The following is a 16,822-nucleotide window of genomic DNA, read 5'->3' on the forward strand; positions in this document are numbered from 1 at the left end:
TGACCGTGGCCGAGAAGACCTGAAGCATAGTGCGGAGCGACAGACCAGGTAGCTTCCACACAGCGTTACGCAACCGATGAAAAGATATTGCCGCTCGACTGATTCGGATTGAGACCTCTGCTGTTAAACTGGAACCGGTCACAAGCACACTGCCCAGGTATGGGAAACTCTCCACTCTCTTCACAATTGCCCCATCACCGATTGGGAGTTGTGGGGGTGGAGTGTCCGATGGTACAAAATACCCAGGCAGGTGCTTAGTTTTGGTGGGGCTGATGGTAAGGCCTGCACCGCACCCACAGCCACACACACAACTTGGCAAACGCTGCTGCATTACTCTTTCGGTAAAGTCACGTAGACGTAATAACTGTGACTTTACCGACAGAACCAAAGAGTAATTCCTGCCGTCACGAAAGCTTCGAATCTGCTGCATTAGATTCAACTGCTGTTGATTAATTGCAGAAAAGATTGCTGAGGTTGAGTTACGGATTTTTTTTGTAATGCCGCTTAGAACCCCAGAACCAACACTATCACATCTATAAAAAATAATCACATGTTTTTTTCTTTTTTAAAGGCACAAGCCCGCGTGTGCGTTTTTTTGTGAGTTACAAGCGGCGTGATCCGACCGAAGAGAGCCGAAACCACTCGGTTTAATGGACGCAATAATCAGCTCTGCGAGCTGCACCGCCTCACTGTCGTCTGCGAGTCGCAGTGCTCCTCCGCGTTGAGTGTTTGGCCAAGGCGAGGACAGACGGAGACAGACAGATTGAGAGAGAATGGGGAAACGTAGCGAGATGGCGCCGCAGTGATGGTGATCAAATAAAGCAGCGTTCGGGCTGAGCATGGTCAACCATGATCATTTGCCATGAGATCGATCCACTGCTGGACGAAGGCCTCCCATATGAAGCCGTCATCATCTTTTACGATATGCTGGACAACCAACACAGCAAGCAATGATGACAGATGATTTGGATAATTTATTGTTAATCAGTTGACAGGTACAAACCATACATTTCAATTCACGATGGCATTCAATACCTATTGATAATTAAACATGGCAAAAGGTGCAGCCCTGCAATTTATTGCTCATGCCACTGCTGGCAGAAAGGCCTCCACGACTTTTCCACGCCGATGAATAAATGTTGCTGAGATCCTGCGCCGATTCTCCACCAGCCGTTCCTCAGTGCGTCAACCCATGGCACCTGCTGGTTCTGTCCCGTCACCTCCGGCCAGCGGGCGTTCGACACTTCACGTGGCCTTAGAGTCAACGCGACCTAAATTTCTACTTTAAACTTTCGTGACTGCAGGAATTCAAATTCTTAGTTATTTAGGTAAAGTCACGTAGATAGAAAATTTAAATAAAATAAAAATAAAATAATAATAAATTCAAAATAATAAAAGCAAAAAACCCACGACGTTTCGATCGCAACACAAGCGGCCTTCATCAGGCGCTTGTGTAATAAAAATAACATTTAATTTAATTGAAAATAATAAAAGCAAAAACCCACGAGGTTTCGATCGCAACACAAGCGGTCTTCATCAGGCGCTTGTGTTGCGATCGAAACGTCGTGGGTTTTTTTGCTTTAATTAATTTCAATTTATTTAAATTTAAAAAAAATATATATCTTATTTTATCTTTATTTTCTGTCTACGTGACTTTACCGAAAGAACCAAGAATATCAACACGGCTTGGCACAAGCGCCGCGGTAACGTCACCGCCGCTTAGTGGCGAATGGCGGTGATGTTGTTGTTTCTGTGTGGCGCTGTTCCTTCTGCTGGACGCTGCGCCACGTGTGCTTGGACAGTTATTCCTGGAATCCCGGGAAAAGGGCACAGGGATTCCTGGGAAAACTGGACCATGCCCACGCAGGGAATTCTGAGATTTTCTTGGTATTTTTTTTGTTGTTGTTCAGTATGCAGATGTTTGGTATTTTTCGTGATGAAATGTTGTGACTTGTGCTGTTGGGATCTTTTTTTTCTGGGAGTATTGTGCCGTGGCGTCTTGAGAATTTCCGGGAATGTTGTACCCAGTTCAATTGGGAATGCCATGCCGTTTGCTGTTGGGATATGCGGGAATTTCCCCCACTTGTTTTTTTGTGGGATGTATTTAGGAATGTTCTGCTGTGCGTCTTATACATTTATCTTTTGGGGATTTCAAGCTGCTTGAACTTTTTTTTGGGGGGGGGGGAATTTTGTTCCGTGTGCCGTTGTGATTTTCATCGAATTCCCAGCCGCGTACCGTCGGGAATGTCAGCAGGACTCCAATCAGTTCTTTATTAACGGCGGGTTGCGACGACGAGCCTCGAGCTACGTGAACCCACAGTCAGAAGGTTATGAGTTCAAATCCCGTTCGCGGGTGGACTCATCATCACAAGTCGCTATCTCTCCGAGAACAATGAAACGAGTACTACGTTGTGGGAAGTCAACAAGTGATGATACACAAGTGGGTGGTGATGATGATGATAATGATCTTGCAGAAGGCAGTGATGAGATGATGAATGTAAGGTGGTAGTTGTGCATAAGCGGGCGATGATAATGATATTGCAAAGCAAATTATGACGATAATTATGATAATGATTCTATTATGATGATGTGATTATGAAGATGATGATGGTGATGAAGGTGTAAGTGATAATGACGTGCTGATCAAGATGATGGTGATACAGAAGTATGTGATGATGTTGTGATGATGAAGATGATGTGATTATGGAGGTGATGATGGTGATGCAGAAGTAAATGATGATGACATGGTGATAAATATGATGGCAATGCAGAAGTAGGTGATGATCACAATGTTACAGAAGGCAATGATGAAGATTATGATAATGTGGTGATGATGATGATGGGGGGGTGGGGGTGGGGGATTACAGAAGTAGCTAATCACGATGACCACGACGAAGACGACAAACGCGACGATGACCCTGGGCCGAACCGACCCTCGACCCGAGTCGGAACTCGCAACCTCTTATTCGACTGCGAGCTGCGTTCGCCTCCGGCCCTCGAGAGGGCTTTAGCAAGAGCTGCCACGAGGTGGAGCAGGTTAGGAAGCGGCATCCGGAGTTACAGTGCTTCATCTCAGACTCTCAACCCAACCAGAGGTAAAGCACTGCACCCCCGGGTACGCTCGCGTCCGTATTGGTGTCAGGACGCGGCGGGGGGGGGGGGGCTTCCACTTTTCACGGCGGCTAGGAGATGTTAACTACCTCGCCTGGGATACAGGAGTTCGTGCGTTCGATCCCGACCATGACACCTGCTTTATATCATCCCACTGGGATTTTTGCACACAGCGTTGGTGTACGTTGCTATTTCAAGAATATTTTGATGTTTTTTTTTCCTGGATTTTCTGTTTGCACAGTCACATAATCACTTTTAAGATGTTTTCTTGTTCATGTTTTTGTTTGTTGCGGTTGCACCCGATTCAAGAGCTGAATGGCTCACAGGGCTATACCAAATAAATGAACTATGGAACTATATTTGGAGTTCCTACATATTTTTCTCTCTCCCCGTGGTCGCGTGGATTTTTCTCTGGGTCCTCCGGTTTTTCCGTCCGCATTTAAGAGTATTTGACTACTTTAAAGTTCAACAAGATCAGAAGCCACTTCGAAGAGAAGGTATTTGTGGCCAGGTCGCTACTGAAAAATAGCTATATAGCTCAGTGGTCCTTACCTGCTAAAATAAAAATTGTATAAATGGTTTCAACTTCTCAGGCCACGTCTTTCTTGACTGACCTGGCTTTTCTGCTCTATGTACATTATGTAGATTGAAATTGTAGGTTGAAATTGTTTCGCTAATCGGATGAGTTTTGGATAAATATTTTTTTTGCCGATTTCTGTTTGTTTCTTTTTTACTCGCAATATTAAAATTGTTTACATTCTGCAATACTAATCTTTATTTTATGAAGCGCCCTTCATATCGAACTATCTCCAAACGCTATGCAATAAAAAAAAATAACGTGGAAAAAAATACAATGTTTTTATTGTTACCTTTCATAATAATTTAACGCGCCGAACAAAAGCGACATCACCCGATGCCACGCGGCGCCGCTTAAACAGTGACGTCACACCGCAGGTGTGACGTCATCGGCGTGACGTCACTCCACAATGGCGTCCATTTGTTATACAGTATATCGATCGAAACTGATGACGCTGCTGACGGTCTCTTGACTGCGTGAGCGGCAGTCTGGATTTCTCAAAGTGGTTACACTTGTACCTTGACATTTGTCGAAAGGGTTGCCTGTTTGGGATTGTACGCATGCATGTAGATATATCGTTTGTTCTTGGTTCGTGACCTTTATTTTTTTTTTCTCGCTTATAAAACATATCTCATTTGTGTGGATCAGAGATCGCTGGAAGGCATCTCGGAAGTAGTTCGATGGTATCCGCTTCCAGGGGCCCGTTGACGTGAGACCTATGGCACAGTGGGGATACAATTGGGGAGCGGGGGAAAGAGAAAAAACACATTAAGGAAAATAAAACATGCAAACATTTATTATAAAAAAATATATTATTTAAAAAAAATATTTTTAACACAATTGTGACGTCGGCGTCATGAAATGAAACGTCCGTTCGGAACTCGCAATGCACCAGCCCGTGTGTTGGAGAACAAACCAGGGAAGCGGACATCAGAGAGCTACCTCTGAGATCCCTTGAAGTGACCCCTGTTGCGCACAGGAGTGGGCAAGAAGGTGCCCGCACACACCTCTTACGGAGAAGTGTTCACCGCACGGCAAGGCAAAACTGACGCTTTTAATTCTCAGAGTGGGCATTTTTTGGCCAAATTAATCGGCAAAAGCAGATTCATTTTGGCGGTTTTTATTTGGTGCAGTCAGTCATTGGTTACCGGTGATGAAACCATCGATTCGCGACACTGGAGAAACTGGCTTGATCATGGCCGCACGAAACCCGAGACATTAACTCGGGCTGTCAGCAGTGCCAGCTCGATCTCTCTGACCCATGAACCAGTCAGCCCACTCCTTCATGACCTTGAAAGTCCCTTTTGCAAGGCTGACTGACCTTGGTCTGCCAGCGACAACAAAGGATTTCATAGGCAAAAAAAACTGGCCAACATTCCAAAGATAATGTATTAATAAACTCCTTAAAATATTCTTAGCTCTTTCGGTAAAGTCACGTTGAAGGGAAACAATAAAATAATATATATAACAATAAAAATTATCACGACGTTTCGACCATAACACAAACGGTCGTCACCGACACACCTGATGACGACCGTTTGTGTTATGGTCGAAACGTCGTGATAATTTTTATTGTTTTATATATATTTTATTATTTTATTGTTTCCCTTCAACGTGACTTTACCGAAAGAGCTAAGAATATGAATTACTACAGTCACGAAAGCTTTAAATCAAAATTTAAACTCCTTAAAAGTTTTTTTTTCAACGGTTTTATTCACAACTGGCGCGCCTGAGACACGTGGCGCCTGCTTCTTGAGCGAGGCGATTCCAGAGTTTAGGGACCGCGGCGTTTTTGACCTTCACAAATATATATAAATAATAAGGCGTCCATACAACATGTAAATTGCTTTAAAGTAGCGAATTAATTTATGCCGATTTTGATACAGGCATGCACTGTCACCGGATCGGAGTACGTGTGGAAAATGTGGAATTGATTGGACAACGGGAAGTGGACTTAATTTCGATCACAAGATTTGACCACGACAAACAGAGGAATCGAGTTACGTAATACCGTTGAAAAAAGGGTGAAAGGTGGCGACTTATTAATCTCTGTATGGTCACCCACGACCGCACAAAATCCGTAAAATTTTACTACAGTTTTTTTCTTTCACTTAATTAGCCTAAATTTCAGCTCGTGAGAATTAAAAAGATCAGTTTGACCGTCATGTGTACGAATGTTTTTTTTTTACTGTCAGTGGTCGGGACGGTGGAGAAATGTGCTAACCGCGACTGCGTGTCGTGCCGGAGGGGCAAACTTGAAGGGATCTCAAAGGTGCTTCTGTGGCACCCTCTTCCGCGGGTTCCGTTCCCGACCACAAGAGGCGGCTGCGCTGCTCCGCGAGGCTCTTTGTCTCACGGCGTGGCGCCGATAGGACTCGGGATAAACTTAGGCGGGCAGAGGGGGGGTGGGGGATTAAAGATACTTAAATTTCGTGCTAAAGCACGCCATGATATAGTGCCTATAAACATTGCGGTGCGTGGCAAAGACGGAGAAATGTGTTCGTAAGCGGCGTATAAACAAACACACACGCGCGCGTGCGTGCGTGCGCGTGCGTGTGTGTGTTTACACGAATGTGCTCCCACACACGCACTCAGACACACGTCCCCAGAGCCGGAACAAAATGGTTTAATTACATATACTGTACACGAAATGGCTTAATTACGATAACTACGATAATTAGAGAGATAATGCTCCAACTGTTTTTCTTTTCCCTTTCTTCCGCTGTGCTTCATTCTCAGCCACACACAGACACGCAAACAAAGACAAATGTCCCCCGCATAGCCTTTAACAGACTGTTGGGGCAAGTGCTGCGAGCGAACGGCACACGAGGGGGGGTGGGTGGCCAGCACCACGCCCGGCCGCCTTTGTCTCCCCAGCGGCGATGTTTTTGCACACCGCACCAGGCACTCGTTCGAGGCTGAGTCGACCTAGGGGAGGCCCAGGACCGGTTCAAATAATCGTCGCTGGTGTTGGCCGTGAGCGGGAATCGAACTCGGGTCATCGGGTTCGTAGCGAAGCGCGCTCACCGCAAAACTACGGCTACCCACGGTGGTGGCAAGACACATACGCACACACACACTCACATGTGCAGCCCTCTGTCAATGCACTGCATATGAACGCGAACACTGGCCTGAAACCATCCCCAGGCTGGTCCGCCTACAATTCATTCCGTGTTAACGAGGCTGAATCGTGTGGGGTTTCACTCACAGACCACTGAAACGCAAGGACACAGTCCGATCAGGGAGCCCCTTCCGGCAGTTGAGGCTGAGTCGTGTAGCCTGCGTGCCCAACCACACCGCATGTCCAAGCGACTTCTATTTGGCCAGATAGTGCGGGCTAAACGGGCGCGGGACGAGCTATAGAAGAGATGGGCTGATGTGCTACCGGAGGACTTGCAGCTAATTATTGGACTTGCGAATGACAGGTACCAGCGGCGTCAAGATCTACCTCTGCGTGGAGAAGGCTCGCGTAGGACGAATAACCGGGTAGTGCCAGGCTAGGTGCGCTTGGATGCTACTGGGCAGGTGGAGTCGGTCGCCCTCCCCCAATGGACGGAAGGCGCAGGAGCGATGCTCACAACAACGAGCGGAGCGCCGTGCGGATAAAACGCAGCAAAATTTGTGGACAGCGCCGGCATGTGCATCTGCCAGTCATCTCGTCAGATAGCCTATAACACCTGGGTCCAAGGCCGTAATTATAATATATATTGCGGGGGGGGGACATCCCCCCCCCAATATTAAAATATGCTCAAAATGTCCCCCCCCAATATATTGCTATAAAATAGATTTGTTTATATGATTGTGGTTATGGTTATACTTTATAAATCCATAATCTCTGCCATTACATACAATGAAACAAGAAAAGAGAAAAGAGAAAAACAGAGCAATGTAATACAATATACACTATTCGACATTCTTGTAAAAAAAACATCCATCCTATGTGTTCGTGATTTTAAAAAAATATTTTAGGCAGGAAATTATTTTTCAAATTTAGATTTTTTTTGGGGGGGGGGGGAGACCCCCACACCCCCTGGAAGATTTTGTCCCCCCCCCCCCAATGTTAACTCCATGGCTACGGCCTTACCTGGGTCAAAGCCATGACGTGCCAGAGATCCTTTGCCTTGTCACAAAACGTGGCCGGGTAAGGCCAAGGCGGCCGGGCGTGCTGCTGGCCACCCCACCCCCTCGGCCTTCACAGGTGCTGCTACTCGCTACCGGCACTTAACCCAACTGTCTGATTCACGTGCACACGCATGTAACACAGCAACATGCGGCATTGGGAAGCCCCTAGAGAGATACACTCTTAAATCAGCTTTATTGAAAACTAACTTATTTTAAAGTTATTTTTGTGTGTTTCGTTTGTTGCCCTTCCCCAACACCTCCGATGAGCACGTGTGGCTAAGTACGTTGCGAAATAAGTTCAATGTACATAGAGACTATACACTATGCCACTAAACTAAATTGAAAACTAATTTCTTTAGAACTGCATATTATTTGTAATGAGTGCATTGTCCTTCCCCCACACCTCCAATTCACACGGTTGTCTACGTACGGTGCGAAAGAAGTTCAACGTGCCGTACTAAACACACCTTAATTATTTGCCGACGCAAGCAATCCTCGGTGGGACTCCCACGTTCACTTCTCACGAGGAGGAGTGGCTGTGTGGGTGCGTGTGGGATGTCTGCCCACCGTCCGCCGAGTGTGTGAAGGGACATCGCCTCCGTGAGCATCGGAACGGCCAAGACCGACGACGCCACGACCGCCGACAAACACCCAAGGGGCTTTTTGATTTAAAGCTTTCGTGACTGCAGGGATTCCTATTCTTGGTTCTTTCGGTAAAATCACGTAGAAGGGAAACAATACAATGATAAAAATAAAAAAACAATAAAATTCTCACGACGTTTCGACTGCAACACAAGCAATCATCATCATCAGGTGTGAAAACCACAGCAAATTTTTTTTTCAAAATTTCTTGCTGTGATTTTCACACCTGATGATGATGATTGCTTGTGTTGCAGTCGAAACGTCGTGAGAATTTTATTGTTTTATATTTTTATTATTTTATTGTTTCCCTCCTACGTGGTGGCTTTACCGACAGAACCAAGAATATGAAACCCAAGGGGCTCTCGAAGAGCAAAACCCCTGTGCCGGTAACGAGGGAGCGAAGTGGAGAGGCAGCTAAACCGACCCCCCACTACCACCCCCCCCCCCTGCGTCCAGACTCCAGCTTGAAACCCCCTCAACCCCACCACGACTCCTCACTTACACCATAATCACAGCATCCTAATACAATCATCGTCGTTATCGTCGCCCCGATCCTGGCGTCATTCATCTCATCGCCGCCTTCCGTAAGATCATTGCCACCCGGCGAGTGGCCCACTCGGTAGTCTCCTGAACGCCGCTATCGAGGCCGGCTTGTTACTCGGGGGGGAGCGAGGGGGCGAGGTGGAAGGCACCGCCACTAGACTAGGGTACAAAGAACAACCTCACCATGATCACGAGAATGTGTTATTGTGGCCTATATTCCTACAATCCTACGTGCGGGCTTGAATCATGGATGGACGCTAAAATCGAGGTGAGACGGATGGTAAGGCGCTAAGATAATTCCCGCAACGGCGTTCCGGACTGGGGGACGAGATCGCTGATCACGGCAGGCCTCCCTGTGCACGCGTTCCACTCTCCCCCGGCTCCCAACTCAAGCCCCGATCAACTCCACGATTCCCATCCGTGGACTCGTCCTTACCTACCTCTGCCCTCTCATCTCACTCCACTCCCCTCCACGCACTCTCCTACCTCTCCCCTCTCATCTCACTCCACTCCCCTCCACGCACTCTCCTACCTCTCCCCTCTCACCTCACTCCACTCCACGCTCTCTCCTGCCTATCCTCATCTTATCTCACGCCACTCCACGCACTCTCCTACCTCTCATCTAACTCCACTCCCCTCCACACACCAGGTAATCATTTGAGGCTGAGTCAACCTAGGGGAGACCCATGACCGGTGCAAATAATCGCCACCGCTATCGGCCGCGAGCGGGAATCGAACTCGGTTTGGCTCGGATTCGATGCCGCGTGGGGCGCGACGCTAACTGTTCCGCCACCGCTCCTCCTCCTAGGCGCGAACACGCGCAATGCTATTTAACGTGCACACGGGCGCGTACTCGGCTCGTGTAAACACACGGAGGGGGGTGGGGGGGGGGACACGCCGCTACTTTATTTGGGCAAAGTCAGCTGTAGGACGGAGCAGCAGAGGCGGCGTGCAGCGGAAATTCCCCGCATTTCTGCGCGGAGAAATAACGACGCCAATTATACGGGCGCCACCAAATATGGGCACGGCAACCGCACACTCATATACACTCACTCATCATATACACTCACTCATCATGTACACTCACCCATCATATACTCACTCATCATATACACTCACTCATCATGTACACTCACCCATCATATACTCACTCATCATATACACTCACCCATCATATACTCACTCATCATATACACTTACTCATCATATACACTCACTCATCATGTACACTCACCCATCATATACTCACTCATCATATACACTCACTCATATACACTCACTCATCATACATACTCACTCATCATATACACTCACTCATCATATACACTCACTCATATACAATCACTCATCATATACACTCACTCATCATACATACTCACTCATCATATACACTCACTCATCATATACACTCACTCACTCATATACAATCACTCATCATATACACTCACTCACTCATATACAATCACTCATCATGTACACTCACTCATCATATACACTCACTCATCTTATACTCACTCATCATATACACTCACTCGTCATATACACTCACTCATCATGTACACTCACCCATCATATACTCACTCATCATATACACTTACTCATCATATACACTCACTCATCATATATGCTCACTCATCATATACAGTCACTCATCATGTACACTCACCCATCATATACTCACTCATCATATACACTCACTCATCATATACACTCACTCATCATATACACTCACTCATCATATACACTCACTCATCATATACACTCACTCAACATATACACTCACTCATCATGTACACTCACCCATCATATACTCACTCATCATATACACTCACTCATCATATACACTCACTCATCATATACACTCACTAATCATATACTCTCACTCATATACACTCACTCATCATATACACTCACTAATCATATACTTACTCATCATATACACTCATCATATACTTACTCATCATATACTTGCTCATCATATACACTCACTCATCATATACTTACTCATCATATACACTCACTCATATACACTCACTCATCATATACACTCACTCATCATATACACTCACTCATCATATACACTCACTCAACATAGACACTCACTCACTCATATACACTCACTCATCATATACACTCACTCATCATATACACTCACTCATATACACTCACTCATCATATACACTGACTCATATACACTCACTCATCATATACACTCACTCACTCATATACACTCACTCATCATATACACTCACTCATCATACACTCTCACTTATATACTCTCACTTATATACTCTCACTTATATATACTCACTCATCATATATACTCACTCATCATATATACTCACTCATCATATACACTCACTCATATACACTCACTCATATACACTCACTCATATACACTCACTCATCATATACACTCACTCATCATATACACTCACTCATCATACACACTCACTCATCATATACACTCACTCATCATATACACTCACTCATACACTCACTCATCATATACACTCACTCATCATATACACTCACTCATCATACACACTCACTCATCATATACACTCACTCATCATATACACTCACTCATACACTCACTCATCATATACACTCACTCATCATATACACTCACTCATCATATACACTCACTCATCATGTACACTCACTAATCATATACTCTCACTCATATACACTCACTCATATACACTCACTCATCATATACACTCACTCATCATATACACTCACTCATATACACTCACTCATATACACTCACTCATATACACTCACTCATCATATACACTCACTCATCATATACACTCACTCATCATATACACTCACTCATATACACTCACTCATCATATACACTCACTCAAATACACTCACTCATCATATACACTTACTCATCATATACACTCACTCATATACACTCACTCGTCATATACACTGACTCATATACAAAGAAAAAAAGACAAAGCTCCCCTCTACAGCCTTAACAGACTGTAGGGGCAAGTGCTGTTAGCGAGCACCTATTAAGGCCGGAACGGTACACAAGGAGGTGGGTGGCCAGTACCACGCCCGACCGCCTTTGTCTCCCTAGTGACGATGTTTTACACATCGCACCAGGTACTCATTTGAGGCTGAGTAGACCTATTGGAGGCCCAGGACCGGTTCTGATAATCGTCACCGGTGTTGGCCGTGAGCGTGAATCGAACCCGGGTGGCCGGGTTCGTAGCACAGCGTAGCGCTAACCGCTGCGCCACCGCTCGCACCGAAGCACGCAAACAACAGCCGCATCATATTCGTCACTAAGTGGCAGTGACGCCACCACGTCAGCTCTCGTGCCAGGCTAGGTGCATGCTCACGCTCACATACACACGCAGGAATTTGCTCACACGATGCTGGCAGAAGGCTACACGTTCACAAACCTAGGCGCATCTGTGTTCAATTAATCATACGGCCAAGAAAAACCATTTCGCAAAGCGAAAAACTTTCCACCTTCGTCATCAACGCTGCCATCATAAGTTATCATTATAAGCCATGGCCAATCCACTGCTGGATGAAGGCCTACCCCAGTGGCCACCATCTCCCACGGTCAACGCGATGCGCTTCTGCGGCCGTCTGGAACGCTCTTCCAGGAAGTCACGGGAGGGAGCTATGCTATTTTGAATCGAGATCGGACACTAATTTATTTGGAACTGCTTCTTGTTGTTGTTGTGTTTAGTTTGTTGTCCTGGCCCCGCGTCTCCAAGAAGCACGGCTGGCTACGCACGGTGCGAAAGAGATTCAACATACATACGTACATCCTTTCATCCTACAAACAGGCTTCGATAATTGACATGGGTGGCAGGGGGCCGCTTAAACAAATCCCCAGAGCAGTTGTTCCAGACCGTGCGACGAAAACACAGATCGCAGATCATTTCATTGCTCCGTCACCCGCAGTGGAGTTCCTTCCAAATCTCGCCTGGTTTCTCTCGCCCATTTGGCTGCGACTCCTCCATTAGTCTCGACCACGGGCCAGCATCCATTCTTAGCCACGTGGTCCTGCCCAGCCAAGATCGCTCGACGCTACAGCGCCCTAACTCGTCGCTGTGACGCCTCACACGCGCGGGTGTCCCCTCCAAATCCACGTGGCTCCTCCCTCACCGCGCCTCTCGGTGCAACTTCAACCACGCGTGCATTCGCGCACCTTTCAGACGTCGTTCCATCGTTCCACTCACTCATCATATCTCTATGTGTAAGTCTACGGGTCTCTGTGTGAGCGTTACGGGTCTCTATGCAGGTATGTTAATCTCTATGTAAGCCTGTGGGGTACGGCTAATTGTAACTCTATAGATCTCTGTGTAACTCTACGGGTCTCTGCGTAAGTCTCTTTGGTCTCTACGTGAGTCCGTGAGTCTCTAAGTGTGAGTTGTTTTAGCCGTTCACAAGCCAAGTTATTCTCTCGCAATGGGCTCTCCATCTCTTCGTGAATGAAGGTCACAACACGCGTCTCCGTGTTAACTCAGATGTGGCACGTGGGATGCGAGACGCGCGTGTGGTTGGCGTGAGTGTTATGCATGACACACGTATGGTGTGCTATGATGTTGCCGTGTGGCGTGTGGATTATAGCCCACAGTCCGTCAGGGTTATTACACAGTGGATCTTTGTAGTCGGTGTTGTGAAGAGCGGCGGCGCTGCGGTTAGCGCACCGCCCTACGTACCCGGCGAGCCACAGTTCGATTCTCGCTCACTACCAATAAGAGTGGCGGGGATATTTCAACCGGGCTAGGTCCTCCCCTAGGTCGGCTCAGCCTCAAATGATCGCCACTGGGGGTACAAAGACGGCAGCCGCGCGTGCTGTTGGTCCACCCACCGCCTTCGTGTGCCGTGCCGACCTTAATAGGTGCTCGCTGACAGCACTTGCCCCAGCCGTCTGTTAAAGACTACACGGGGGATCTTTGCCTCTGTTGTGGGTACCATATAGGTCGGGAGAGGTGCAGAGCCTGCAATTGCTCGCAATGCACAACATAGCACTGCACAACATAGCATTGCACATCAAATGCATTATTACCACGCGCTTACAAATAAGATACAATTCATGAATATTGAATGCAAATATATAGTTAATGTGTCTTAAGTTATTTCTCATAACGGCTTGATCGCAAACACGCCCGCGTGGTATGAATGTAACTTTTTTTTAAAAAATTTAAGGTGAAATATCAACAAGCACCATGGACTCCGGGGGGGTCAGCAAACCAAAAATAACAATTTAAAAAAACGAAAATCTCGATATGTTCAGGGTGCCGCAATGCAACCGCGTGGGTGAACGAGAGAGGACGGTGGTGGGTCCTGAACATGTGACGGTCACACGAAGCCAGTCCGCGAACAGAGCCGCCGCACGAGGCCCCAGAGACCGCAGACTGCCGACCCACCCACGTGTGTGTGTGTGTGCCATGCCCATTGAACAAAGATCCCCCGTATAGCCTGCAGCAGACTGTTGGGGCAAGTGCTGTTAGCGAGTAGCACCTACGAAGGCCAGAACGGCACACGAGGGGGTGAGTGGTCAGCACCACGCCCGGCCGCCTTTGTCTCCCCAGTGGCGATGTTTTTTTTTTTACGCACTGCACCAGGTACTCAATTCGAGGCTGAGTCGACCTAGAGGGGGGGGGGTCCAGGATCCCTTCAGATAATCGTCAGTGGCTCTTCGGTGGACGTGAGCGGGACTCGGAACTCGGATCGCCGGGTTCGTAGCACACAGCGTTGGTGTACGGTGCTATTTCAGGAATATTTTGATATTTTTTTCCTGTATTTTCTGTTTGCACAGTCACATAATCACTTTAAGACGTTTTCTTGTTCATGTTTTTTGTTTGTTGCCGTTGCACCCGATTCAAGAGCAGAATGGCTAACAGGGCTATACCAAATAAATGAACTAAACTATGAACTATGTAGCACAGCGCAGCGCTAATCCGCTACTACAAGCGCACACATTGAAGACACACACACGCGCGCACACGCGCGCACGCACGGAGATCGTCTGCCTGATATTGTATACGGCAACTCGAATATGAAGATAGCAACACGGCGGTCTGGCCGCCAATTCCAGCGACTGCAAGTCGCGACAAGGAAGGGCCCGGTTCATTGGCAACTCGACGAATGAAAGCAAAGCAGAACTCACCATGTACGCATCTGACCTACCCCGTGGTCTCCATCGCGGCCGTCGTTCTCGCCGCTCTCGTTCTGCCTGCGAATCTGCTTCACGCGTGAATGCGTAGCGCTGACATTGTGTGTAAGTTCATATTTATTATTATTATTACTGTGATGCGTTCCTTTTATATGCACGTTGAGGATGAACTGTGTGTGTATATATAGCGCGCGATGTGGAACCGCGCGTGTGTGTGTGTGTTGTGTGTGGTTGTGTGTGTGTGTGTTTGTGTGTGGTTATGTGTGTGCTGTGTGTGTGTTGTGTGTGGTTGTGTGTGGTTATGTGTGTTGTGTGTGATTGTGTGTGGTGTGTGTGGTTGTGTGTGTTGTGTGTGGTTGTGTGTTGTGTGTGTGTTGTGTGTGGTTGTGTGTGGTTATGTGTGTTGTGTGTGATTGTGTGTGGTGTGTGTGGTTGTGTGTGTTGTGTGTGGTTGTGTGTTGTGTGTGTTGTGTGTGGTTGTGTGTGGTTGTGTGTGTTGTGTGTGGTTGTGTGTGGTTGTGTGTGTTGTGTGTGGTTGTGTGTGGTTGTGTGTGTTGTGTGTGGTTGTGTGTGGTTGTGTGTGTTGTGTGTGGTTGTGTGTGGTTGTGTGTGGTTGTGTGTTGTGTGTGTGGTTGTGTGTATGTGTGGTTGTGTTTGGTTGTGTGTGTGCAGCGTGGCAGCGCGTGAGAGAGTAAAGTTTTGCTGAAGTGAGTCAGGAGGTCTTCAACTCAGCCCGTTATGAGTCTGCTCTTGCTGCTTATGCGTGTGGGTGGGTGGAGGGGAGTGGTTAGTGGTGTGATTGTGGTGGGTGGATGGTGGCTGGGTGGGTGGAGGGGAGTGGGAGCGTGTGGTGTATGGATGGAGGTGAGTGGTTATGGTGGTGTGTGTGTGCCACGAAGGAAGACAAAGACGGCCGGGCGCGGCTTCTGGCCCACCCACCGCCTCGTGTGCCGTGCCGTCTTTCAGAGATGCTTACCAGTGCTCACTGCACTTGCTCCAACAGTCTGTTAAGGCTATACGGGGGATCTTTGTGGGTGGATAGGTGGAGGAGAGTGGTTCGAGTGGTGTGAGTGAGAGCGTAAGAGAGAGGGAAAGTGTGTGTGAGAGGGTGTCTTTATGTGCGTGGTGTAGAGCGATAGTGCAGTGGTTAACGCACTGCTCTAACTAATCGGGCGACCCGAGTTCGATTCCCCCATAGGTCGACTCAGCCTCAAAAAAAATATTACTCGGTGCTGTGTGTAAACACCAGCACTGGGGATACAAAGGTGCTTCCTAAGAGCATTTGCCTCAACAGTTCTGTAGAGGCTACACTGGGGATCTTTGTCATTGGTGTGCGTGTGTGTGTACAAAGACAAAGAACCCCCTTCCCCCGTATAGCCTGTAACAGTCTATTGGGGCAAGTGCTGTTAGCGAGTAGCAGTACCTACTAAGGCAGGCACCGTGGCACACGAGGGGGTGGATGGCCACGTACACAGACACACAGATACAAAGACAATGATCCCCCGTATAGCCTTTAACATACTATTGGGGCAAGTGCTGTTAGCGAGCAGCAGCGCCTAATGAAGGCAGGCACTGTGGCACACGAGAGGGTGGGTGGCCACGTACACACACACACAAAAATATCCCCCATATAGCCTTAACAGACTGTCGGGGCAAGTGCTGTTAGC

The 16,822-nt window shown here is 47.4% G+C and overlaps 1 long non-coding RNA gene across 1 annotated transcript; it reads right to left on the reverse strand.

Moving 5' to 3' along the window:
* Positions 1 to 954: 954 nt before the first annotated feature.
* Positions 955 to 16,565, reverse strand: LOC142925565 (uncharacterized). The gene is made up of 2 exons (XR_012942524.1): positions 15,150 to 16,565; positions 955 to 4,404 (listed from the first exon to the last, which is right to left on the reverse strand). It is a non-coding gene; the product is annotated as an uncharacterized LOC142925565 (long non-coding RNA).
* Positions 16,566 to 16,822: the final 257 nt, after the last annotated feature.

The sequence above is a fragment of the Petromyzon marinus genome, chromosome 21 (genome assembly GCF_048934315.1).
Source record: "Petromyzon marinus isolate PM22_M1 ecotype Great Lakes invasive population chromosome 21, UKy_Petmar_22M1.pri1.0, whole genome shotgun sequence".
In the NCBI taxonomy this organism is placed as follows: domain Eukaryota; kingdom Metazoa; phylum Chordata; class Hyperoartia; order Petromyzontiformes; family Petromyzontidae; genus Petromyzon; species Petromyzon marinus.